At 40.9% G+C, this 26,851-nt stretch overlaps 1 pseudogene across 1 annotated transcript; it reads right to left on the reverse strand.

Annotated features, from left to right (window-relative positions):
- Positions 1–1,067: 1,067 nt before the first annotated feature.
- On the reverse strand, positions 1,068–26,777 carry LOC146977962 (cleavage and polyadenylation specificity factor subunit 3-like; annotated as a pseudogene). The gene is made up of 15 exons (XR_015037008.1): positions 26,764–26,777; positions 26,327–26,504; positions 14,552–14,641; positions 14,278–14,428; positions 12,388–12,563; positions 11,540–11,698; positions 9,038–9,184; positions 7,862–8,014; positions 7,623–7,731; positions 5,580–5,678; positions 4,128–4,222; positions 3,504–3,591; positions 3,311–3,377; positions 3,013–3,109; positions 1,068–1,231 (listed from the first exon to the last, which is right to left on the reverse strand). The product of XR_015037008.1 is annotated as a cleavage and polyadenylation specificity factor subunit 3-like (transcript).
- Between the last annotated feature and the right edge of the window lie 74 nt (positions 26,778–26,851).

Here is a 26,851-nt window from a genome sequence, read left to right on the forward strand (position 1 = left end):
TATTGTGTCTATCTGATACTGTGTGTGTGTGTGTGTTGAGTCCTGTACACTGTGATGTGTGTGTCTGTGTGTTATGTACATGCTGACGATCGTCTGTATTGATCCAATTAAAGGTCGGTTGCGAGTCATGTTGTTAACGTCACTGTGTCGTCGTCGTCGGACTGAGGCGTCCGCTCAGTCTGCCCTTTCACAATAAAACGTTCTACTGTCTGATTTAAAGTGCTGATCGATAAAGAGTTTTTATTGATATTCTGATATTTTATCAACTCACGTTTCTTCCTGAGCTTTCAGCAAGATCTCATGGTTCTCATTAATGGATCATTTGTCAAAAACATTTTTAAACATTCTGCTTTAATGTAATTTATTGACTATTTTAATCTCTGGTGATTTTATTTTTATATTTTAATCTAAAAATATCAATATTCAGACCAAGATGAGATCGACTTGCATCATAAAAACATAAAACCTGTAGCCAAAAAAATATTAAAGTTAGTGTAAAAAAGAAAATACTCTAAATTATTAATCAATAATTAAAATATTTTGCAGATAAATTCTTGTAGAAAATCTAAATTAATGAAAAAAATTCTGTTTTCCAGTTTCTAAAATGCAACAATTTTCTGCTTTTATTTAACAATACGAACATTTTTGATGATTTTAACCTTAATTTTGTTTCATAGAAAACAAGATGATTGATAAATTATCTGCAGTATTGATGATGTCATTGTTGTTTCACTCACATTAAATCTAACTCACTTTTTATCTTCGAGGACAGAAACTCAGTGACCCTCTCTCTCTCTCTCTCTGGACAAATGTTTATTTTCCTTGTGAAGAACTCAAACTTTTGTTTTATAGACAAATCAAGTACAAAAACAATCAATCAATAAAGGTATTGGTGGTCCGTCTCCTGAAGCCGATTCCTTTGGAACCAAGTTTCCAACGAAGAAGCTGGAAAAACTCAAAAGTCCTCGAGTCAAAGAAATGAACGAACATCTGCATCGGTCCGTTATCGACCGATTATTGGTGATCGATCGATACTACGAGGACTGAAGAGAGTGACAGAGAAACGCCAGTTCATCGTCCACCGCTACATCACCGACGGCAACGCGCTGCTGCTGCTGATGACATCACAGAGGGGGCGTGGCGTGAAGGCGGGGCTCAGGGCGTCGTAGAGACGGTGGACGGCCACTTCCACCATCTCCCTCAGAGAGTCGTCGTCCGCGCAGGTCACGGCCTGAGGGTCAGAGGTCACCATGGTGTTATCAGCTGATTATTGAGTATTGATTTATACCATTATGATGAACCAGACGTTAAAGGGATAGTTCAACATTTTGGGAAATTCTCCTATCACCATAATTCCCTTGGTCGACCAATAGGTTATTACTCGACTAATCATGTCACAACTTCCTGTATCTGGCCCCTCAAATTAAAAGCCCTATAGCCTTTCATATACAGTTCAGCAGAGGTGGCAAGTAACGAAGTACAAATACTTCGTTACTGTACTTAAGTAGATTTTTCAGGTATCTGTACTTTACTTGAGTATTTATTTTTCTGACGACTTTTTACTTTTACTCCCTACATTTATACCCAAAAATATGTACTTTCTACTCCTTAGTTACATTGTAAAAACAGGCTCGTTACTTTTTTTTTTTGACACGACGTAAAAGCACCGGTAAAAGACGTGACGAACTAGAGAGGGAGGGAGGGAGAAGAAGAGGGAGGAGGGAGGAGGGAGGGGGGGGCGGTAGCGTAGAGAGAACCGAGTTACCAACTTGTACTGTAGCAGCGACATGGAGGCAGCAGCATGGAGGAAGGAAGCGGTGGTGGTCGGACTATCCGACGGGGGGGTTGAACACCGTACAATCAGCGCGATATAGCGCATTTACCGTTTACGAGCAGCAAACCTGTCCATGTGCCCGTGTCAGTGTGTACGTGCGCGCGCGCGCACGTGTGTGTGCGCGCGCACGTGTACGTGCGGTGCGACCGCACGCGAGAGAGACGGCAGGTGGACTGACTGGCAGTGAAGAGAGGTGATGAAACGCTGTTTACAAAATTCTTATTTGTGAGGTCTGTGGCGGCCCAAACGTTGGGAAACACTGCCTCTGGTCAGTTCAATCTTGATTATTCTGTCTGAACTTTTTTTGTTTAACAAAATTATCAAATGATGTAGGTTTCATTAACGGCAAAAATTCATTTTTACTTTTTACTTTTACTTTGAAAGTACATTTCAGAGCCTGTACTTTCTTACTTTTACTTGAGTAAAGGAGTTGAATCAGTACTTCTACTTTTACCAGAGTATTTTTTTTACACATGTATCTGTACTTCTACTTAAGTACAGAATATGAGTACTTTTGCCACCTCTGCAGTTCAGTCATATTGATTTTGACTTAAAGCAGAAGTAAGCGGAATGTTTGTGTTAATATAAGTCTTAAATAGTTATATCTTTCGACAGTAATCACTTCTATAGAGTGTTTGGTCTGAAACACGGGTCTGTCAGTCACTCTGCTCTGCTGTAAGCCGAGGAGAAAACTTTCCTTGTATCCTACAACCTTTATCCAATGAGGAGAGAGAACGGCATAAAGGGGCGGTCCTCTCTGTGTGTGCAGCCAAGGGATGCGCGTGAATGTGGTGACGTAGGGACGAGGGCGGGGACTGCTAACTCCATCTGCTGACAGGAAGTTAGCCAAAACCACCGGATCGCTTACTTCTGCTTTAATTTTAACCAGACACGGCTCCAAATGTTTTTTTTTTTTCCTGCGACCAATCGACCAATGAAATTTTGGTTGGCTAATGATTTTTTGGTCGACCGGTGCTTGGTCGACTATTTGGGGGCAGCCCTATTAAATTCTGTGCAAAAAGATGTTGAAACAGTTTTCAATAAAGTAGTGAATTTAAAAGTACATGGGTTCTGTTTTGTTTTTGTTTTTTTAATCGTGGTATCGAATTAGTATCGAGAATCGTGGAACTATCCCTTTAATGTTCGTGTATAGAATAGATGTCAGACGCTGGACTCACTCTGGTCTCTGGGTCGATGCACGCCGTGACTCCGTCCACCGTCACACTCAGGCTTTTACTGTCTTTGAAATTCACGCAGTCGTCCCCGAACATGTCGCTGAAACGGAAAAAAAAAAACATTTTACCAGGTGAAAACAGAAAATATTTAATCTCTACCTTCATTTAAAAGTTTTATTCTCTTATATTTGGATCAATTAGGTTTAATTTTAACTTAAAAAGTGTCAGATTCTACAGTTTTGTCAGATATTTTAACCATTAAAACCATTTTCGAGGTGTAGCTACAGGTGTTCAGACTCACTGCAGCATCAGCTCCAGTCGCTCGACGAACAGCTCCATGTCGAACGTTTCCTTCCTGCCCTCGTGGACTGAAACAAACAAACAAACAAACAAACAAACAAACAAACAAACAAACAAACAAACAAACAAGCGTCAGTAAAGTTTCTGTTCATCAGTGAAATTAAAATAAATTCCCTCGTGATGCGTTCACTGACATTTCTGGGCGGTGGGGTTGGACTGGACCTCCAGGATCACCGTGGTGACGGCGTCTGCGTACATGTCGTTGAGCGGGTTGGCGACCCACTGAGACGAGAACATTTTCATTATTATCATTATTGATTTATATTGCTGCATCAATTAGTTCATAGAGTTTTTTACTTCAATTGTCTGTTGTTTTTACATTTTTCTCTTTGAGTTTATTGGTGTTGAGATTTTTGAAGTGTTTGAAAAAGTGTGATAAAAATAAAAAATTGTCATAATTATTGTATATATCTGTATAATGAATGTATTAACATGTAATAACTGGTTAATAATGTATCTGTAACCAGGTCTGAGTGAGATCTGTGTCTAAAAACATAAATAAAATTATAAAATATACAAAATAGTTTGAAATAAACATGTAGAACAAATACTGAGCATTAATAAAAACCTGACTGCAGCTACATAATCATGTCATAAACTGTATATTTAATGTTTATAAACTGGTTTAAATAAAAACAGACGTGTTCGTGTGCTCAGAGTTAATAAAGTTTTGATAAACAGGTCAGTTTTAGCCACTTCAGGCGACATGTGGTGGATGATGAGTGTAAAAAGTGTCGTGTTGCGTTCGAGTGTCCGACCTCCAGTACGACCATCCCGGCCTCGTGAACCAGCGTGATGCTCTTAAAGATCTTCACCGTGATTTTCTCCGTCCCCTCGACCTGCTCCACGTCGCCTGAAACACACACACACACACACACACACACACACACACACACACACACACACACACACACACACACACACAGAGGAAACAGGAAGTTACAGCTTCTACTGCAGCATAGATATATATATATATATACTGACTAGATGCCGCGTTCCTAGGCAACTCTATTGAGTGGAATACGTCAACGCGGCGGCCATCTTGGTCAGGGGGAAGCCGTGTCTACTTACTGCACTAGTCAACAGAGGCAGACGTCTATCAACCATTAAAATCGCCATAACTCACCAAATATTCAACCGATTTTCAAGCCGTTTGGTTTATTATAAATGTCAGACATATGTTTATGATACAACAACAACAAAAAAATCTTTGAAAAATTTTTATATATTTTTTTTAATGTATTAAACATACACTTACATACTCAGACACACACCCACATGCATAAACACACTGAAATGTGTTCTACAAGGGTCTGACCGGTCTGACTGCTGGTCAGATGTATATCATGTCTATGGTCAGAACCCCGGACCAAGATGGCGGCCGTGTTGACGTACGCTGAGAAGCAGAACGCGGCATCTAGTCAGTATATACTATGGCCCAATTCCAATCCGACCCCTCACAGACTCACTGACTTAGAGGCGCATTAACGGGAAGTCCGTGAGTGTGTGAGGGCTGTTCCATTGTCAGATCATCAAGTCAGTGAGTCAGTGAATGAGCCCTTACTGCCCCCTTAAGGGAGGGAATTACCCACAGTTCATAGCGTTGTGAAGTCAAACACATGAGATGCCGTCGGAACGCAAGTGTTAAAAAAAAAGTAAATTACCACACGTAGTCAGAGAGAGCTCCGCCGCTCTCTTTATTGTTAATGGACAGGAGCAACAACCAAAAAAAAAAGAAAGAAAGAAGAAAGAAAAGAAGAAGTTTACTGTCAGTATTAACGTGCAGTTTGTGATTATTGATGATGATTTGATCAGATCTGATCCAGGAACATTTTGTTTTGAGTCCGTCCACCTCACACACCTTGTGCGCGTTGAAAGTACGGTAAATTATCAGTCCAAGACCGGAGTCAACAACATGTTGTTGTCAAGGTAACATGTCGTGAGAGTGGGTAAGTGCTGTTCCATTCATATTTACAGCATCTGGACCCTCACAGACTCTCACACTCTGTCACTTACAGCTGACGTCACTTTAGTCAGTGAGGGTTCAGGGCTTTAAGGAGTCTTTAGGGGGCGGATTGGAATTGGGGGTATATCTATGCTACTGCAGGAGGAGGAGGAGGAGGAGGAGGAGGAGGAGGAGGAGGAGGAGGAAGAGGAGGAGGAGGAGGAGGAGGAGGAGTTAGAGGACGAAGGGGGCGGAGCCAACTCACCTGCGAGGCTGCGCAGCTGCGTGACGAGCAGAGAGATCGGTCCAGTGAACGGGATCGCCTGAGTCTGCTTCACCGTTCCCATGGCGAGGTCGGTGTAGTCTGAGGAGGAAGAGGAGGAGGAGGAGGAGGAGGAGGAGGAGAGAGGAGGAGGAGGAGGAAGAGGAGGAGGAGGAGGAGGAGGAGGAGGAGGAGGAGAGGAGAGGAAGAGGAGGAGGAGGAGGAGGAGGAGGAGGAGGAGGAGGAGGAGGAGGAGGAGGAGGAGGAGGAAGGGGGAGGAAGGAGAGGAGGAGGAGGAGGAAGAGGAAAATGTGGAAGAAGAGGAGAAGGAGGAGTCTGTTAGTCACTCCATCATTTATGTCTCTACTTTCTTCACGTCTTCATGTTCATGTCTTTCTCTTTCTTTACTTTTTTGTCACTTCTCTCTCTTCTTTGCTTCTGTAGCCTTTTGTCTTTCTTTCTATTTCTTCTCTCTTTCTGTCCGTCTTTTTTCTTCCTACTATCTTTTTCTTGTTTTGCCTTTTTTGTTTGTTTCTCTTTTTTTCTTTGTTTCTTTCCTTTTGATTATTTCTTCCTTGATCTTCCTTTCTTTCTACCTTCATTGTCTTTATTATTATTTTGATTATTTTTTTCTTCTTTTCATTGTCTTTCTTTCCTCCTCTTTCTCTCTTTTTCTTTATTTCCTTCCCTCTCTTTTTCTTAAGTATTTCTAAGTATTTCTTCTTTCCTTTTTCTTCCTACTATCTTTTTCTTTCTTTGCCCTTTTTGTTTCTTTTCTTTCTCTCTATTTTCTTTCCTTTTGATTATTTCTTTCTTGATCTTCCTTTTTTCCTGTTTCTTTTCTTTCTCTCTTTCTTTATCTTCCCTCTTTCTTTTTTCTTCGTTTCTTTCCTTCTGATTATTATTTTCTTGGTCTTCCTTTCTTGCATTTTCTTTCAATCTTTCATTAGTTGGGTTTCCATCCACCTTTTCTTATGCGCATTTTGTGAAAATGCGCATAAATACTTGAATGGAAACGCCAGAAATTCGAATAAAGGCAGTAAATGCGCATAAAAGTTTATACGCTTGGAGGGGGTGGATTTGTCAGCGTATCGAATAAAGGAAATGCGAGTTTTTGTGATGGAAACAGATTATGCGAATTGAGGCAGAGTTTGTGGGTGAAGCTGCTGGACTTCACCCAGCGACGCCCCGGTCTCCCAGCTCTCCTCTCTGCACCGCGACACAAACGCGCTCCGTAACCCATAATCTTTTGTTTATGACGGTTAAGACTACACAAACACACGCCGTAACATCGTTATGTAACTTATTGATTTTTCACCGGCTTCGTATGTAAACAGATGCACATGGGCGAGAGGAGCATAACCAGAACAGCGGAAAAGCGAGCGGACTGTCACAGTTCCTACTGTCTTTCTGTGTAAATATCTCATGTTACAACATGAAAACCTTAAGTGCGGCCTATATATGTATTTTCTTTTAAAATGTAGCTGGTGCGGATTATACAGGTGCGTCTATAGTCCGGAAAGTACGTAAATTGTCCATGATGTTGAGTGTCAGCTGAGTGTCAACTGTTGGATACATTCACGCTCTCTTATGACGTAATCTCACGGTGCACTCCTCCTAATCGCAAAACACTAATGAATGGAAACGGGCATAAATTCGCATTTGCTTTTTGCGCATTTTCACAAAATCCGCTTTTAAATTCAATACGACTTGGATGGAAACCCAGCTATTGTCTTTTTTTTCCACCTCTTTCTCTCTTTTTCTTTCTTTCCTTCACTCTTTCTTTATTTCCTTCACTCTTTCTTTCTTTCCTTCCTTACTTCTTTCTTTCTTTCTTTCTTTCTATCAACCAACCAACCAATCAGTCCAGATGTTGAGGTTTACTTTCTGTGACAGAAGCAGCTTGAAACATTTGATGACGGATCAAAAACATTAAACATTCATCAATTATAATAAGTGTTTGACCACACACACACACACACACACACACACACACACACAACCTCACACACACACACACACACACACACACACACGCAGACTGACTGGAGAGGTCGGACGGCGTCAGGATGTGGTAACTGAAGTTTCTCTTCACCAGGATCCCGGAGACTCTCTGACCCTGAGAGCACTTCTCATCCGCCAGCACGCCCATCACCTGCAGCACAGCACAGCGGAGCAAAGCATGCTGGGAGTTAACAACACGGCCCACACCAATACAACAACACAACAACAACACACACACACACACACACACACACACACACACACAACACACACACACACACCTTGGCCAGTTTCTCTCCTCTAAAGTTCAGCGTCACGGCTTCAGTGTTTCGCGGGTTGTGGACTTCGATGTGAACCTCGTCGTTGTCTTCGTACTCTCGGATCAGAGCCGCCTTCAGCCGGGCCATCTCGTTCTGCTCGCCGTGCACCAGGATCTGCACACGCACACACACACACACACACACACACACACACACACACACACACACACACACACACGGACACACACAAACTGCATTAAGGTGGGACACTACAGGTGAATAGGGTAGAAATTTAAACCAACAGATATCACCATGAAACTTCCCAAGTTTATCACTCACATTAAGACAAATATTTTTTGTATTACAAGTTTTGTCAAGTTTTATGTTTAAATATGTAAATGAGGCGATATCTGATGAAATATGCGCTAATTTGCATACATTTCCAGAACCGAAATCTGAACAATGGATAAAGAACCTTTCAAAATTCTTGTTTTATTTTGTTGACATACTAGAGTCAGAAGTTTTTACAGAGGGGATTTTGGATATGTCTTTGTATCACTCTGTAAATGAGAAAATACTGTCACCAGCCCTAAAAATTCAAATATCGCCCTGTTTTTATGAATAAAATGTTGTATAAATCAGGCTGTGGATGATATATCAACAATCCCCTCTGTAAAAACCTTCAGAATATAGACAGGAATAAAACTGGAAGGTTTGGTGTCTGTAAGTGCCGCTGAAGTGGAGATTTCGGGTCCAGAGTCTGAGGAAAAACTCATTTTGAGAAAACGGCCTTTAAAGATTTGTACTGTAAAATTCCATAGATCATTAATGTGAATCGTACTTTTACGATTGGTTGCGGATACGGAGGAAACGACAATTTTTGGATCCACATAATTGTTCAGGAGAGAGAGGGAGCTTTACAGTGATACCTGACATAACTTTTGGTGAATTTAGGAGAAATCTACTGATGAAAGAGACAAAATGAAGTAAAATAAAAAACCTTAATGTGGATTTTCTACCATTTCTTTCCACTTTTCTGAGAGAAAAATATCCCAAAATCTCAAAATTGATCAGTGCATGAAAAAACAGTGTTTTTGCCTGTTAGTGTGTCACATTAAACCCAAAGGTTTGTGGATTTAATTAAATAGTGTGGATTTAAATAGTGTGTGTGTGTGTGTGTGTGTGTGATGTTTTTACCACGTGCGGCGGTTTGAGCGCCCGGATGAACTCGCTGGTCTGCTGGTAGTCGGTGTGAGCGGAGAAGGAGATGTAGTCGCCCGACATTTTGAGAGGAAGCTTCTGTCCCGACATGGTGGCGATCTCATCAGGCTCCGTCATGATGTGCTGCAACACACACACACACACACACACACACACACACACACACACAGTATATTAAATAACCTGTATGAAAAGTTTCATCATTTAAAATAATATAAAAATATTATTAAAAATTCATTAAATCCCAGCAGCACTTGAACGCAACACGACACACTCTTCTGATCGGTCCTACGTCGTTAACACAGGAGTCTGTCACAGATTCAGATTCTTGTTACGCAGCCACATTAAACTCAACATTATCAATAAAACTGACCGGACTGATCCAATACTGGGAATATCTATTGATGCCGATCAATAATATAATTTAAATAAGAGTCTTATTTCTGGTTTTTATTCAGATACACACACTGTAAAAGATTTTGTTTCAGCAATTACACTGTTCTCAGTCAGAGTTATTTGTGTTGCTGTTCTTGCCATCGCAGTTATTATCACCAAACTATAAGATACCGATTAAAGGAGAAGTTATGAATAAAGAAAGATGCATTTGGGGCAGACAAACTAATTTTACAGCTGTTATTGTCTATTTTTATTTATTGCTGTGATTGTTTATTTTATTTCACTCTCTCACTCTCTGTTGTTCTTAACTTGTCTCCAAAAGTGAACACAGACCTGACATTTCTAAAACCAGTGGAGGAAACGTTTCACTTCCTGTGATAATAAAAATAAAAAAAAAACTGCAGAAGGGACCCGAGGTGTCGCAGGTTCGATTCCTTCCTACCTTGGCGAGCGTCCCCTCCACGCAGTAGCCGGCGATGATGACGCCGTTCCTCTTGTCCGTGCACCAGCTCTCAAACAGCTCCCGGGACAAACCGCTCTGCATCATGCCGGGCGACGCCATCACCACGCTGGGCCCGATGTCGTCGAAGTGGTCCATGCTCTGACACACACACACACACACACACACACACACACACACACACCATACACACACACACACACACACACACACACACACACGTCAGAAAACAAACGACAACGACAATGGAAACAGGCAATAGCATACATAGGGTTGCAAAATATCGGGTATCGGGTAATATCGGAAACTTTCTATGGGAATAAACGGGAATAAATCCGAAATTTACAAAATTGAAGGTTGGCCCTTAATAAGCAATTAGTAATATTTTACTCAACATTCATGTTTTTGTTGTTCAGTAAAATAGCTGATTGTTCATACAAGAATTAAAACTTGATAAAGTTCTACTCACAAATAAATCTGTTGAAATGTCATGTTTTTTTAAATTGTATTGTTATTTTGCATGGATGTCTGCTTATGACGAAACAAAATATTTACATTTATGTTTGGATATGATACAGTTTGTTTAAATTACCCCAAATTTCCAGTTAATCCCCATAAATTCCCATAATTTCCCATAATTCTCATGGATATTTTCCAATTTGGAATAAAAAACTGGAAATTTTCCGCCCCTTTGTAACCCTAAGCATACACAACGTATACACTGACAATACACTGACCAAAACAGACAAAACGGAAAACAAAGGACAGAACAAACCTGACGACACAATAAAACAGGACAGAAAAGTAAAAACAAAAACAAAAACAAAACAAACCTTCAGGTTGCTGATGTGCTTGAAGACGAAGGGGTTGTTGATGTTGATGGCCTTGCGGATCTTGTCGTTCATGGCGTTGATGTAGGTCTGGTACACGGCCATTGCCATTCTTTATAAAACAAGGGACATGTTGAATAAGAAATGTCTGCATATTTTATATTATTCTCTTATATTTCCATATTTGACATACTGCGTTGAAGTTTGGGGAAATGTTTATAAAACAAACATAGACCCTATAATCAAGCTTCAAAAAAGAGTTATTAGAATAATAAACAAAGAGTGCAATTAAGTACATTAAACTCAACATTATCAATAAAACTGACCGGACTGATCCAATACTGGGAATATCTATTGATGCCGATCAATAATATAATTTAAATAAGAGTCTTATTTCTGGTTTTTATTCAGATACACACACTGTAAAAGATCTTGTTTCAGCAATTACACTGTTCTCAGTCAGAGTTATTTGTGTTGCTGTTCTTGCCATCGCAGTTATTATCACCAAACTATAAGATACCGATTAAAGGAGAAGTTATGAATAAAGAAAGATGCATTTGGGGCAGACAAACTAATTTTACAGCTGTTATTGTCTATTTTTATTTATTGCTGTGATTGTTTATTTTATTTCACTCTCTCACTCTCTGTTGTTCTTAACTTGTCTCCAAAAGTGAACACAGACCTAACATTTCTAAAAACCAGTGGAGGAAACGTTTCACTTCCTGTGATAATAAAAAAAAAAAAAAAACTGCAGAAGGGACCCGAGGTGTCGCAGGTTCGATTCCTTCCCACCTTGGCGAGCGTCCCCTCCACGCAGTAGCCGGCGATGATGACGCCGTTCCTCTTGTCCGTGCACCAGCTCTCAAACAGCTCCCGGGACAAACCGCTCTGCATCATGCCGGGCGACGCCATCACCACGCTGGGCCCGATGTCGTCGAAGTGGTCCATGCTCTGACACACACACACACACACACACACACACACACACACACACACACACACACACACACACACACACACACACACACGTCAGAAAACAAACGACAACGACAATGGAAACAGGCAATAGCATACATAGGGTTGCAAAATATCGGGTATCGGGTAATATCGGAAACTTTCTATGGGAATAAACGGGAATAAATCCGAAATTTACAAAATTGAAGGTTGGCCCTTAATAAGCAATTAGTAATATTTTACTCAACATTCATGTTTTTGTTGTTCAGTAAAATAGCTGATTGTTCATACAAGAATTAAAACTTGATAAAGTTCTACTCACAAATAAATCTGTTGAAATGTCATGTTTTTTTAAATTGTATTGTTATTTTGCATGGATGTCTGCTTATGACGAAACAAAATATTTACATTTATGTTTGGATATGATACAGTTTGTTTAAATTACCCCAAATTTCCAGTTAATCCCCATAAATTCCCATAATTTCCCATAATTCTCATGGATATTTTCCAATTTGGAATAAAAAACTGGAAATTTTCCGCCCCTTTGTAACCCTAAGCATACACAACGTATACACTGACAATACACTGACCAAAACAGACAAAACGGAAAACAAAGGACAGAACAAACCTGACGACACAATAAAACAGGACAGAAAAGTAAAAACAAAAACAAAAACAAAACAAACCTTCAGGTTGCTGATGTGCTTGAAGACGAAGGGGTTGTTGATGTTGATGGCCTTGCGGATCTTGTCGTTCATGGCGTTGATGTAGGTCTGGTACACGGCCATGCACTTCCTGGCCAGAGACGAAGCGTAGAAGATCGGGATGTCGTGGAGCTCCGGGTGGTTCTGCCAGTACTCGTCTGGTCCACACACACACACACACACACACACACACACACACACACACACACACACACACACACACACACACACACACACACACACACACACACACACACACAAATAAAGTTAACAAACCTACTGCTATGAGTATAGGGATTATGGCAATGGACCAATTTGCCAAAATGTTGAACTATCCCTTTAAGGTAAAAATCTTGCATAGTTCCTCTTTAAAGGTATAGTATGTAGGAATTCCCCCCATCTAGCGGTGCGGTTGCATATCTGAACGTATTCTTGATGTTGCATTCAGGTGAAATCGGGCAGACGTCAGACAGACAACAGACGCTGCATGTAACAGGATAAACAAGCCTCTATGTAAACAAGTGGTCTGCCAGCACGAGGCAAAACAATACAGGCGTAGCAATATGTTGTCATGGTGATGTCGTATTGTTTACCCGACCCACGTTTTACCGGCTTTCTCTCGTCGAGTAAAATGACATCCGGTTGGTTTGCCGACGGCCGTCTGCCTGACTGCACCTGAATGCAACACCAGTGCGTCCGTCCTTCCTCACACTACACAGTGGCAGGGCCGTTGTATAGGGGAGAAAGGTGATGATAATTCTAGGGGCCCAGCGCCCAGTGGGGCCCATAAAAAACCCCAGTAGAATAATCTTTGTATGACTGATTTATTCTGTGTAAGACCCTGACTAATACTCATAGTACACTGTGAAAACTCAACATCTTTCCAAGAACATTTGTCTTATTTCTTGTCCAAATGTCTCATTTCTAGTCAAAGCTAATCTCTTTCCACTTAAAATAAGACTCATAACCTAAAAATTAACTTGTTTTTAGATAATTTTCACTTGTTTCAAACTAATTTTCACTTGAAATAAGTAGAAAAATCTGCCAGTGAAAGCAAGTTTTTAAAAACTTGTTCCACTATCATATTTTTTCTACTTATTCAAAGTGAAAATATGCTTGAAAGAAGTAAAAAGTGTCTAAAAACAAGCTACTTTTAATATGATGAGTCTTATTTTAAGTATAATGATATTTGTTTTGACTAGAAATTACATTTTGACTAGAAATAAGACAAATATTCTTGGTAAGATACTTGGGTTTTTGCAGTGTAATGTTGCATTAGCATCAAAACAAGGTAGGCTACTAGGCTAAATAAAAAATGATAATACATACGTAGTCTAAGAAAAAAAAACTGGAAAAGTTAGGGGGAGGGGCCCACTTTAGTATTCTTTAAGGGGGCCCAGAATTCCTAGCAACGGCCCTGCACAGTGGTGACAGTTTTAACAGGCCGAGCCGACAGCTCCGCTGAGTTTCCGTGGTTACCTACGGTCACGCTGCAACATGGCCGCCTCGGTTCGGGGCGTCGCCCACTCATGTATTTGTAACGACTTGTAACAACTCATTCTAAGGTACGAGAAAGCTTTCATTTGTATGCGGGTGTGATTCGACTTCAGTGAAATACGTATTTATGAAAGCAATATTAGATTTTTGCTACTAAAAAGCCAAATAAGTTACACACTGGGGCTTTAACGAGTGTGTATGGTGAATTAAAATGTTTCTGTGTGATCCATAGACAGAAACACGTCCCTTAGTTTAATCTTGTAAATAAAACTTGAATTTTTTTAAGCCTGAATTTATTTTTCCCTCAGCTGAAGGGAAAGCGCCACTCTTAGGTCGCCGTGCGTCGTCATGGCGTCGTTGTTGCCGTGGTCTCACCGAGGATGAGCAGCAGCTCCTGCGCTCGGCCCAGAGCGAACACGGGGATCAGACATCGACCTTCTCTGTTGACGATGTCGTGGACCGTGTTGCAGAACCGAGCCTCTCTCTCCTCCCGCTTCTCGTGGATGTGAGTCCCGTAGGTCGACTCCTGACACACACACACACACACAACAAACACACACACACACACACACACACACACAGGTTCAATGTTAAGTGTCTGTGCTCTGTGTTTAAATAAAGATTGAACAGGTTGAACGGCTCCACTCACGGTGATGAGGATGTCTGGTTTGACGCTGGGGATCTCCGCCGCCATCAAGTGTCTGTCCTCCTGACGGGAGAAGTCTCCTGTGTACAACAACTACACACACACACACACACACACACACACACACACACACACACACACACATATATACAGGGATGCAAACGGGTCAGGACCAAAAAAGAGAGGTATTGTCTGGCGGGGGGGGGCTCACCATTAACAATATCACAGAAAAGTCAATTTCCAGTAGTTCAACCCCAACCAAGTATTGAGTGCATATAGATGGACAGTTTTCAGAAGGCCAACATTTCTATATTAAAAATGCTTTAAAAAAATAAAAACCATTGCAATATTTCCATTTTGGAGATACTGATTTTTAGGTCTTCACTGAATGTTAGTCATAATTATTACTATTAAAATAAACTGAATAAATAAAGACATGGGATGTTTCATTCAGTGTGTAATGGACATATAGGCCTATATAATGTGTTAGTTTCACTTTAATTGAACACATTCTACATGGCGGAGGCGACGTCTTTCCACTTAGGGCTTCCTTCACCTCTGAAACGGGGCAGAGCTCCGTGGAAACACCTGCCTGACACAGCAACGTAGGGAACCGTGCACGTCCGTGGAGCTGTGCGCCGCGGACATGCACGGGGGGAAAAAACGGCGTCACCGCTTTGGGTAACGTGCGTGCATGTCGCGCGTCTACATTGGAGGTCGGCTGTTATCAGTATAATCAGAGACCATGAATGAGTTCGCCTCACGTGATTGTCACTGTCAGCCTGTTAGAAAAACATTTTCCTGACCCGAGCTGAGACGCTGAGACCCCCCCCCCCTCAAAACAAAAACTCTTCGGATCTGAACGATTCACACAAGTCACCTAATTGACCCTTCGCGTAAGCCCCGCCCCCTTGGTTACTGTTGCTACGCCGGGCAAGCTTTCACTCCCAGCCATGCTCCTGGCAGTATTTGGTATCGATTTCAAAGGAAATATCAGCAAATTTCTGGATAAACTGTTCTGAGATAATAGAGAGAAGAAATCACAAAGATCATTCATAGTTTTCAGTGACGTGACTCGCGCAGGAGGATAAAACATCTGTTCAACGACACGACTGGACAATGTACAGAGCAGCAGTAAGGACCGGTAATTTTACCGTCTATCAACCCACCAAGACTTAGGTCATCTCACTGGTCATGAAACGTTGTCAAACTCTAAGTTTTTGGGCGATTGTGAACCACATACAGTTTTCGCTGCTGTTTTGTTTTCTCCCACCGCTGTATCAGTCAGTGAAAGCAGTCCCTGCCTGGAGGATCCCTCGCCTAAAAGCCCAGGTAAAAGCCCTAAAAGTACAGCTGTCATTTCGGAGGTGAACATATGGTTTTCCCCATATCTACACTTGCTCAAGTCGAAAAAAAAAAGTCCGCTCATATCTGAACATCTCTATATTGCTTCTGCCGCCGCCGCCGCCGCCGTAGTAGCAGCAGCAGCAACAACATCCTTCTCTACAAACAAATGTTTTTCGTCCTAGTCTCAAAATGTGTCCACAAAAGCAAACGTAATGACTCACTGCTGAAAGCTTGCCAGGCCTGTAGTTACGGTTGCTAACGTAGGATTGGACAATAGCCGTTTGTGGGAGGAGTTGGCGAAGGGTCAATTGGTCATGAAAAAAGCGAGTTTCGCTTTTCGGCGCGCTGTTTGCATCCCTGTGTGATGTTCAGGGACAGTCAGGACAGTCTGAGGACTGACAGCTCTGAGGTTGAAGTTTATATTAATGCACCATGACACTGTGGCAGGTCTCTGTACTAGGGATGTGAATCTTTGGGTGGCTCACGATTCGATTCCGACTTTTAGGGTCACGATTCGATTCAAAATCGATTTTCGATTCAACCGATTCTTGATTTTCTTTTGCGATTTTTAGTTTGCTTTATTAACACCAGACCATGTGAAAACGTTGAATGATGATGATGTCTACAGACTATTATATCAGAAGCCATATTTCCCCCCAAAAAATGCACATCACATGTTTCAGATTTATTCAGCAGCAATATATTCGAACCATTTTAAAGTAAACTGCTACATGAAGCTGATTTTATAGGCTACTCTCTTTTCAAAAGCCTGGACTGAAGGATGTGAATATTTGGGTGTCTCTTCGATTCAAAATCAGTTCTCATGCACATGCACATGGACATGTAGCCTATCACCTGTAACAAAGGCTGCTAAAAAAAAAAAAAAAAAAAAGAGACGGCACTCTGCTCTCAGGCCAGCTCACCTGCAGCCTGTCTGCAGCGCCACAGAGGAGCTGTCAGAGCTGCTGCTGCTGCTGGTCCTCTCTCTTCAGCCTGCTGTTTGGCTGCACTTTGTATGAGTTTAAAAAAGTGAAGATCTAACGTCACCTGAGCACCGATCAGCTGATCCAGAGCGCAGTGGATGTGGCTGCTCACACCGTGTCCTAACTGGATGCGACGCGAACGAGCGTCCGACAATCGCGTCACATCTGACGCTCTCTGTCCACACTGAATCCGTGCGTCTATGAGGGGTGGATAGTGCCACGGTTACCCAGCCAAAGGAGACTGTCGTGTGGAATTGACGTCTGAACTACGTCGCCTCACCTACGTGTTGATAAGTACGTCGCCTCACCTACGTGTTGATAAGTACGTCGCCTCACCTACGTGTTGATAAGTACGTCGCCTCACCTACGCCGCCGCCGCCGCCCCCACCCCCACCCCCCATCCCTCATCCCTCCTCCCATCCCTCCTCCCCACCACACACACACACCTGCAGTTTGTAAAAAGTAGCTACTACTGCCTAAGCTGCACAAAGCACCGTCAGTACATATAAAACACAGCTTAGGCCTAAGAAAAACAAAAAGTGAATCCAATATTGAAAGACTGGAATTCACTCAATTACTGTAAATTGGGGAAAGTGACAATGAGGGGATCGACGTAGCCTACTTTTTTTTCTTCCAACTTTATTGAACAACAGACAATTCAGACATTCCAGGTGTCAGTACAATAGCTAGATTTACACATGACAGCATAAGAGTTAACTAAAGAGAGAACAATAGAATTAACAATAAAAAAAAATACATTTCTTGGTGACAGAGCTTGTAATCAATAATGTTCTTGTTATGATGTTTAAGTTCTATGATTTCAGCCCAGAGGAGTGCAATTGTTTTAATGGAGAGAGTATGAGCGATATAAAAAAAAAAGCACGATCGCAGCCTGAAGCAACAGTGTTGCTGCGAGAGGAGGCTGCTTTTAATTTTTCTGACAGCTCTTGCGCTACTTTTAAATATGAAGCTTTATCCATTTAAACTAGGAGCAACATCAACTGTCATTTTAAATTGTGTTTTATATTGTTAAATATTTCACTGATCGCAATTATAACACGAGTGTGTGTTTTATTGGAAGCGAGGCTGGATAGGTTATAGTGAGTGTTTTTAGGTGCTGCTGCAGCTAGGTACAAGCAAATCTCATAAACAAAGACCTTTTTAAATGTGAAAACAGTGGAAACTTATTCAAGATTTGAGTTTGGGCAACACTGAAATATAACAGGCGACACATCGGAATTAATTTATTCACGGCCACATTAAGTGAAATTATTAACTTTACCGATTATCCATCTGATTATCCGTCCTGCTGCGAGCGAACAACTTCTATCAGTGGTGACTGTATATAAAAGTAAAATATAGGCTATAGCTAATGACCTCCTGACACTCAGCTCAACGGGTGAGGAGAACATCATAGGTGGAGACAACTCTCGGCGGAGACGCTCAGAGAGAAAGTCAACAGCAGCGGATCAGCTGATCTCTCCCTCCGTACAAACGCTCCGTTCTGATCCAGCTCCACTGGACTTTCAAAGTAAAGGTGACGCAGCTGTAAATGAGTTAAATGGTGAAACAGCGGCGCCCTTATATCCGATTTTATGATTAAACTCTGAACATAACAGGTTATGAGCTAAGCATAAGTTACCTGTGGACCTGTAGTTTATAGTCACACAGTAGGTTATGTTAATAGACAAGCATCTATGGGACGCTTTTAGCTATTTCATTTAAAACAAATCAGCTCAGCAAAGATGGGAAATAATATCTAATCATAATTAATTCGAGAATGGACGAGAATTAATGCACGTGAGTCTGGCCGCAATAGCGGATCAGATCGGACCATCAGGTCTTTAAGAACTGTAGCAGGAATTAAGCACTTTCAGAGGTTTTGTTCATTCACTAGAACTTGTACAAAACAGACCCGGCTTCTAATTGAGACCGGCTTTTATTTGCTGAAACCTGGAGACAGACCTGACCCAGTGCAACCGGCATCTCCCTTTTCGCCTTTTTTCCCCCCTCCTTTTTGAGAATTTACAGTAGGCTACATATGATGGTCTGGGAGACGCTGTGCGCTAGGCTACTGTAGGGGGATGAGAAGGCTCGTGGTTCAAATGATACTTGATCTAAAAAAGCTCTGTCTGACCAGATGGGGGGGGTTACAATAGCCTATCCTCCAGTCTTTAGGAGCATCATTAAAAAAAAAAGAAAAAAAAAAAGCGATGGTCACGGTGGAGCTGAGAAGAGCGGAGTTGCACTGCTGCAGCTGATCAGCTGACATGTGGTCAAGACACAGACTTGTCCAGGACTTCAAACTCAGAGCTTTCTGTCTTCAGACTGTCCTGACCTGTCCCTCGACATCACACAGGGACAAATCACTTTATGCTGTGATTTAAGTAGGCTATTAAATACAGTAGCCTAGGCTAATCTTAATTTCGATTAATTAGCCTAATTACAAAGCCTCTAATTAATTAGATTAAATCGAGTCCAGGCCCTATAATATTGTCCTACTGACGACGACTGCAGTGAAGTTAGTTTGAAGTTGGATATTTGACAGACATTCGCTCACTCACTCGCTTCTCAATACATTAAAAATCCATATAAAATATAAGATGTGTTCAAATGCAATAAAACAGGTGTGTGTCATAGAGGAGGCTTAGCTCTACCATCCTGTGTTGATTTTGAGTCAACAGGTCACATGACCTGGAGTTATTGAGCTCTAATGCTCATATTTACAGTATAAAATAAATCAAAAATCCATATAAAATATTACATTTGTTTAAATGCAATAAAAACAAGTGGGTGTCATAGAGGAGGCTTAGCTCTACCATCCTGTGTTGATTTTGAGCCAACAGGTCACATGACCTGGGAGTTATTGAGCTATAATGCTCATATTTACTGTAGGGTGAATTCGCCTAATGTGGGACGTTTTTTGCAATTTAGACTTCTGGTGTATATTGTGATATGAAGCAAACACTTTCAGTCTACATCCTGTACCATTCTGAAATCCTTAGGTTGTGATCTAATGGAATCCAAAGAGAAAATTCTGATATCACACTCCTAAAAGAAATACCATACATATTTCAACTCTGATTGCAAAGTTTTTTGCGGCAATTTCCGTTCCCTAATGTGGGACAGTCATGCTCCTAATGTGGGACACTAAAAAGTCTGTTTAAAAGTCATCTTAATTTACATGATAAATGCTAGATTGCAAACCAGTGTTCAATAATATCACTTATTGTCCTAGTTCTGCTTCATCTCTATAGTATTAATGGTTTTCTACCAATTGTGTGGTGGATGTGACCTTTTACCCTTCGCTAAAGAGTGGACTTAGGGTCATTCCCACCCCTGCTCAACAACCTCCACCATCCTCAGTGATCTCCCTATATTCAGTAATGTTTCCCCTCATCCTGTCTTTTTTCCACTGGTTGAGTTCACTTGCTTGATTATTTTCCTTTCTTTTCCCATGTTTTCTTTCCCTGATTTTGTCTCATTGCCTTACTCTTTTTTGCCACTGTGATCTGAAATACATTCCATTTAATTAATCAGTAATGTGCTATCCTTTGATTACTTCTAAACACAACATTTTTCATGAACATTATCAAAAAAGACAAGATTTAGAAACAAGAAAGAAAAAAAATCAGAGCCATTTACCCCTTTAACAGTATTATGACCACTTCCAGTTAATACAAATTTTCTTTTGTTGTAAAATATTAAAAACAATGCATTATAACAATAAAGCCATGTAAACAACCATTGTTATTGTTCAACCTATTAGTTTTACCTGGAAAAGCACTGTCCCACATTAGGAACAACCACCTGTCCCGCTTTAGGAAAGCATGTTTCCTAAAGTGGGACAGTAGAAATGTTGATCTAAATGCTAAATATTGAGAATGGTTACACCATATTAAGATATATTTTAATGCATCAACATATTATAAACACATTTTGACAAAAAATTGCAATAATTTTGTTTTTTTTAATAAATTATGGCCTTAACATTATTTTTGTCCAAACCCTAAGTACCTAGCATTTTGGTGGTCTTCACACAGGGTGCCTCCGGTTTGAAGGCTGTCCCTCCCAAATCTATGATTGGACATTTGAGATGTCATGTGATTTTGATCATACAATATCACAGCTTGTGTGAGACCACATTTACATTAACTTTCTTTTGCTATAGGAAGACCTACACCCATTTAAGCTTAAGTGTCCCACATTAGGCAGTGTCCCACATTAGGCGAATCCACCCTATAAAATATATTAAAAATTCATTTAAAATAGTAAATGTGTTTAAATGCAATAAAAACAGGTGTGTGTCATAGAGGAGGCTCACCTCTGCCATTCTGTGTTGATTTTGAGCCAACAGGTCACATGAATTTTTTATATATTTTATACAGTAAATATGGGCGTTAGAGCTCAATAACTCCTAGGTCATGTGACCTGTTGACTCAAAATCAACACAGGACAGAAGATCCAAGTCTCCTCTATGACACTCACCTGTTTTAATAGCATTTAAACACAAATAATATTTTATATGAATTTTGTATGTAGGGTGAATATGGGTAAAGTGGGACAATGGGTAAAGTGGGACAGTTAAGCTTAATCATGTTTATCTGTACATGTGTATACTTCTATTACTAAAAATCATCATTGAGCTAATCATAGGTATGTATGAGATTAAAAAAGAGTGGTTCTGTGTCCATGACATCACTTCCAGGGGCGTGGCTCACCGTATTCAACTACCTCCACAGTGAAACAGGGTGGTAGCTAAAATGACATAGCGTTCTTAGCTGAAAGATGTTAGTGTTCTAGAAATAAGCAAACTGGTGGATAGTTTGTAATTGTGATATATTTTGTTAGGGGGTGTAATGGTGATTCATAATTTTTAAAAATCACATCCATGTGAGTCTTACATTTTTTTTAAAGTGGCATTTTGCTACTGTCCCAGTCTACCAATGTGCTATTGGTAAAGTGGGACAGAGTGTTATTGGCAAACTGGGACAATCATTTAAGTCATTCTAAAGGTAGAAATAAGTTCCACTTTTATTCATCCCCCATAAATTTAGCTATGGCTAGCTAGATATATAAACAAATTTACTTAAATTGCATAAATCAAGGTAGCTACAATGAAAATGATGCTTGTGATGCTTAGCTAGCCTATCCTAGCTAGCTAGTAGGCTAATGCTAATTGGCCGAATCCTATTTCAGAATCCAATGGCAGAAAAGAGCAGAACAGGGACAAGGAAAATAAAGATTTTAAAATAAAATTGTATTTTTAATAAAAACGTTAATATTTCTATTCATTAGAAATTAATTGTTGTTGTTTATATTATTGTGTTTAAATAGAAATGGAGGTGTCCCAGTTTGCCAATATATGGTGTCCCACTTTACCAATAGTGCCTCAAAATTTTGGTTTTGGGTCAATTTTTTTTGGGTGAAGGGTCATTCATCCAGTGTTTAATGTTTCTTTGTTTTTTCTTCTACATAGTATAGGAGAGATCTTAAGCTATTTAGAATGGTATCATATGATGGGCTAAGACATTTGGTTCATAATCAAAAAGGATGTTGAAGGTAGATTTTCAGAAAGTGTCCCAGTTTACCCATATTCACCCTATTTTATACAGTAAATATGAGCATTATAGCACAATAACTCCCAGGTCATGTGACCTGTTGACTCAAAATCAACACAGGAGGGTAGAGCTAAGCCTCCTCTATGACACACACCTGTTTTTATTGTATTTGAACACATCTTATATTTTATATGGATTTTTAATGTGTTGAGAAGGAGTGAGTGTCTGTCAAATATCCAACTTAAAACTAACTTCACTGCAGTCTGACGACGGCGTAGTAGCAACGACGTGTGTTTCACACGTCAATGGTGGCGACGTTAGTTTCACACGTCGTTTCACACGTTTGTGGTGACGACGTACTTAGTTCAGACGTCCAGAGCAGGCGTAAATTTGTTGGTAATTCTAACATACGCCGCCGTCACGTCGCCGCCGTCACACGTTCCTTCAGTGCACTCGCCGTGACGTCGCCGCCGGTCTCTCATCTGCTGTCCCATCCACTCCCATTCAAAAATCCACACGTTCAGACGGCGACGGGAGGGGAGGTTGCTCCTTCTCCTTCTCCTGGTAATCCATGATTTGGCACAATAAACTCGCCATATGCGTCTGTGGGAATGGAAGCACATCAGCTGTGCGCTCGCCCGCTCGACAGACTGGAGACGTAACTACCCGGTTAAAAGATGGGTGAATTGTGCCTTTTAAACAGAAAACAAGTTTCTTGAAATATAGAGCCAACAGCAAGTTGTCTCTATAGTGTAGGAACACGAGTTGTAAAAAAACATAATGCAGGGTTTTCTGTAACATTATAAGACGGCGCACCGCCCCCCGCCCAAGATGAATGAAGAGGCTATTAAAAAAAAAAAAAAGTCCGCTAGTCTCCTTGAAGCGGCTGTTATGTGTCTCTCTCTGGCGGTGTCAGCTGATGTGCACATCTGCAGCAACCCAAACAAATGCACATGTTACTGTTGACTGGCTCTATTCCAGCCACATGATTGGTTCGACGCGGTGGAAATCTCATTATCATTGGTTATTTGTATTGTCTGCCAAAACATGGATGAATGAAACATATCGACCACGTCTCATATTTCTATTGAGGAAAAGTTATTTCACAATTTATAGACACAACACCGACAAGCACTGAGAGCCGCATGTTGCAGTGACGTTATATAGGCTATAAAAAAAAAAATCCGCAAATAATAAGCCGACGAAAAGGTGCAACTTGCCACTTAACTTCTTGTCGATGTATTATTTGCGGGGGCTTTCGGGGGATCTGCTGACGGTGGAGGATCTGGGACTGATTCACTGTGGACCACCACCAGTCTGATCAGGTCCATCACAGCACAGCAGCTGCAGCACTGCCCCGCTGTCACATTACTCTCGCGTATCAGCTCAATCTGTTTACATTAAACCGACATCAGGAGAATAATGAGAATTATGATTATATATTTGTTTCGAATTTTGGCCCCTGGATCATGATTTTTCGCATTCTTGGTTAAAAAAAAAAAAAAATCCTCTAAAAAAAAAGACAGTTGGGATGCATAATGTGTCTCATAACACTGTGCGTCACGCTAGGGGTCGGTGGTGTTTTATTCTAGGGGTCGGTGGCGGCTGTGAGACAGCAGCGGCTCCACGGTGAGGGGGGGGGGGGCAGCTTCTGCTCACCTGACTCTGTGCAGCTTCTTCATTAAATCCAAACAGTCCGACACAGCGACGCACTGCTCCTTTGACTCTAAAGTCTCTGTAGCTCATCAGCCCGGAACTCGCCGACATGGATCAGAAGCGACGGCGGCGTTTGGCCTCAGTGTCTCGGACTTCCAGAGCAGCTACAGAGCAGCGTTGTGACCTCAACCATGGTTGATGAGAGCAGAAATGTTGTTGTAGGCCTGTGCATATTCTCATTTGTCCAGGTCATAGTATTTCAAAGGAGGTTAAATCGAAAGCAACTGGACTTATACTGAGTCTCCAGACCAGTTAGTTGGACCAGTCCCAGCCTGGTCAGATGCTACATGAACTGATGAAGCCTCTTGGATGAGAGGTGAAACGTCTTCCTAGACAAATAACTAAGTCCAGTTGAACCTGCTTTGAAAAAAAAAAAAAGTTGTTGGCGGGCTCGTGAATTTTTTTTTGACACGAGTCAAAAAGAGCGTCAAACCGCGTATCTCGCGTTTGGTCGCGCGTCACAACTCGAGCGAAAAAAAAGCGTTCCTCGTGTTTGGTGGGAAGCCCCTTGTGGGTCTTCCCACCAAACACGATGAAATAGACGAAGACGCGAAGGTCCCGTCGCCCAAAAAGAATCGCGTGTATTGCGTCGCAAAAAAAAAAAGTCGCGTCTACCGCGTCGCGCGCCTAATCGCGTCTCGCGCCTAATCGCGTCTTTGCGTTACGGCCTTTTACACCGCGGACGTAACGAATAAACGGTGACGGTGTGAACGAACAACATAGAACAGGACCAGACGTGGCGTTGTTTCCTCTTTTCACCGACAGCTCCACTCTCCCTTACTTACACTAACTACTGTTATTGTTGAGGCCAGAGAATTGTGGGATTTGTAGTTTTTGACCAATCGCAGGTTGTGCTCTTTCTTTTTGTGATTTTCCTGGTTCACACATGTATTTTTTTTTAGGGGCAAATGCGAGTGAAATGCTCGTCCATGGTGGGCATAAGAAAATTTAAGACCTGTCTAAAATGATTTAAGACTTGAACACAATAATTCAACAAATTTAAGACATTTTAAGGCCTAAAATTTAGATTTTCAAATTTTAGACTTTTTAAGACCCCGTGGATACCCTGTTATTTCATATAAAAGTTTAAGTGCATGCATATTTTATGATGCTGTGTATTTCAGGTGTAGGTTAATATACACACACCTCAGGAGGCCTGTTGACTGGTTAAAACAAGGTAATCAGTAGATGGGAATTAACTTCAGATTTAGTCACGGATCACCTTCAAACTCTCCTTGTCATGATATTTGAATTAATTATACATCAACACCAGCATATATAGGATTAACACAACATACAAATGAATAAAATGATCTAAAAGTATACATTTGTTTATTATTAATTGGATTATTCAACAAAATGTTAAAATTATAAAACCATCCTTCAACTTAAAGCCCGAGGCGACGTCTTTAAACAGTTTATTTTGCTCATCAAATGAAGAGAAATTGACTCTGGAGCCTGAAGTCTGTGATTATTGATTAGGATTTTCAATCAATCACTTTTTAATCAAAACACAGCTGCGTTTTAATCTTCACTGTTTCTGCTCCAACTAAGATAAATAAATCATAATAACATCTGTTCTTTGTCGCAGCAGAGAGAGTGAATCACTGCGATTCATATGTTTATAATTTACATAATGTGATATTATGTGATAATGAAGTTTAGGTGAAGAGGTGCATTCTGGGAAATATTTTTTGTGAGTTGATGAAATTACTTATCAATATGCGCTTCCATTTAGACATGATGACGATAAAGTGCAGGACAACACGGTGTTAAAAACAGTTTCTTTTTTTAAAAGGATTTGTATTTCCATGCTTTTATTTTGAAGGGATGCTGCATGTTTTAGAAGCCTTACTTCTGATTTCCTGTTTGTCAGACTCAGTTTATTGATCTGGTCACATCGATTATTGATTGAAATGTTTAATTTTTCTAATTTATTTACTTTACGTGTACATACTTTCTTTTCTTTGTCTTGTTTATTTGATGTTTGTTTATTTTATTTCATGCTCTTATATCTTATGTTTTGTATTTATTTATATTTACAAGTTTACTATTTGCCTTATTGGTTTGTACATCGATTTATTTGCAAAATAAAGTAAAAAAGCAAAAAACAAAACACCAACAGAGGGTTGAACAGCTGAGTCATGTGAGTGGCGGTGAGCGTCCGTTACCTTGACGCCGGCGATCTCGATCATGAACATGGCGGCGCCCAGCACGTGTCCGGCGTGGTAACATCAGAACTTGATGCCGGCCACTTCCTTCACCTCGTGGAAGTTGATGGTCTCGATCTTCTCCATGCTGTCCTCCAGGTCCGTCTCCGTGTAGAGCATGTCGTCTGCCGAGATGTTACTGTCACACACACACACACACACACACACACACACACACACACACACACACACACACACACACACACACACACACACACACACACACACACACACACACACGCAGCATCAACACACTGCTGTGTCACAGCTCCACCTGAGCGACAGGCAGCATCACTCCCTCTCTCTTTGTCAGCTGTAAAGTGACTGAGTGTGAGAGTCTGTGAGGGTCCAGATACTATAAACATGAATGGAACAGCACCTACCCCCTTTCATGTTACCTTGACAACAACATGTTGACTAATAATTTACAGTTTACTTTCAGAAGCACAAGGTGTGTGAGGGACAGACTCACAACAACAGATGCTC

Source organism: Trachurus japonicus, chromosome 11 (genome assembly GCF_045865225.1).
Source record: "Trachurus japonicus isolate A0001 chromosome 11, Traja_1.0".
NCBI lineage: Eukaryota > Metazoa > Chordata > Actinopteri > Carangiformes > Carangidae > Trachurus > Trachurus japonicus.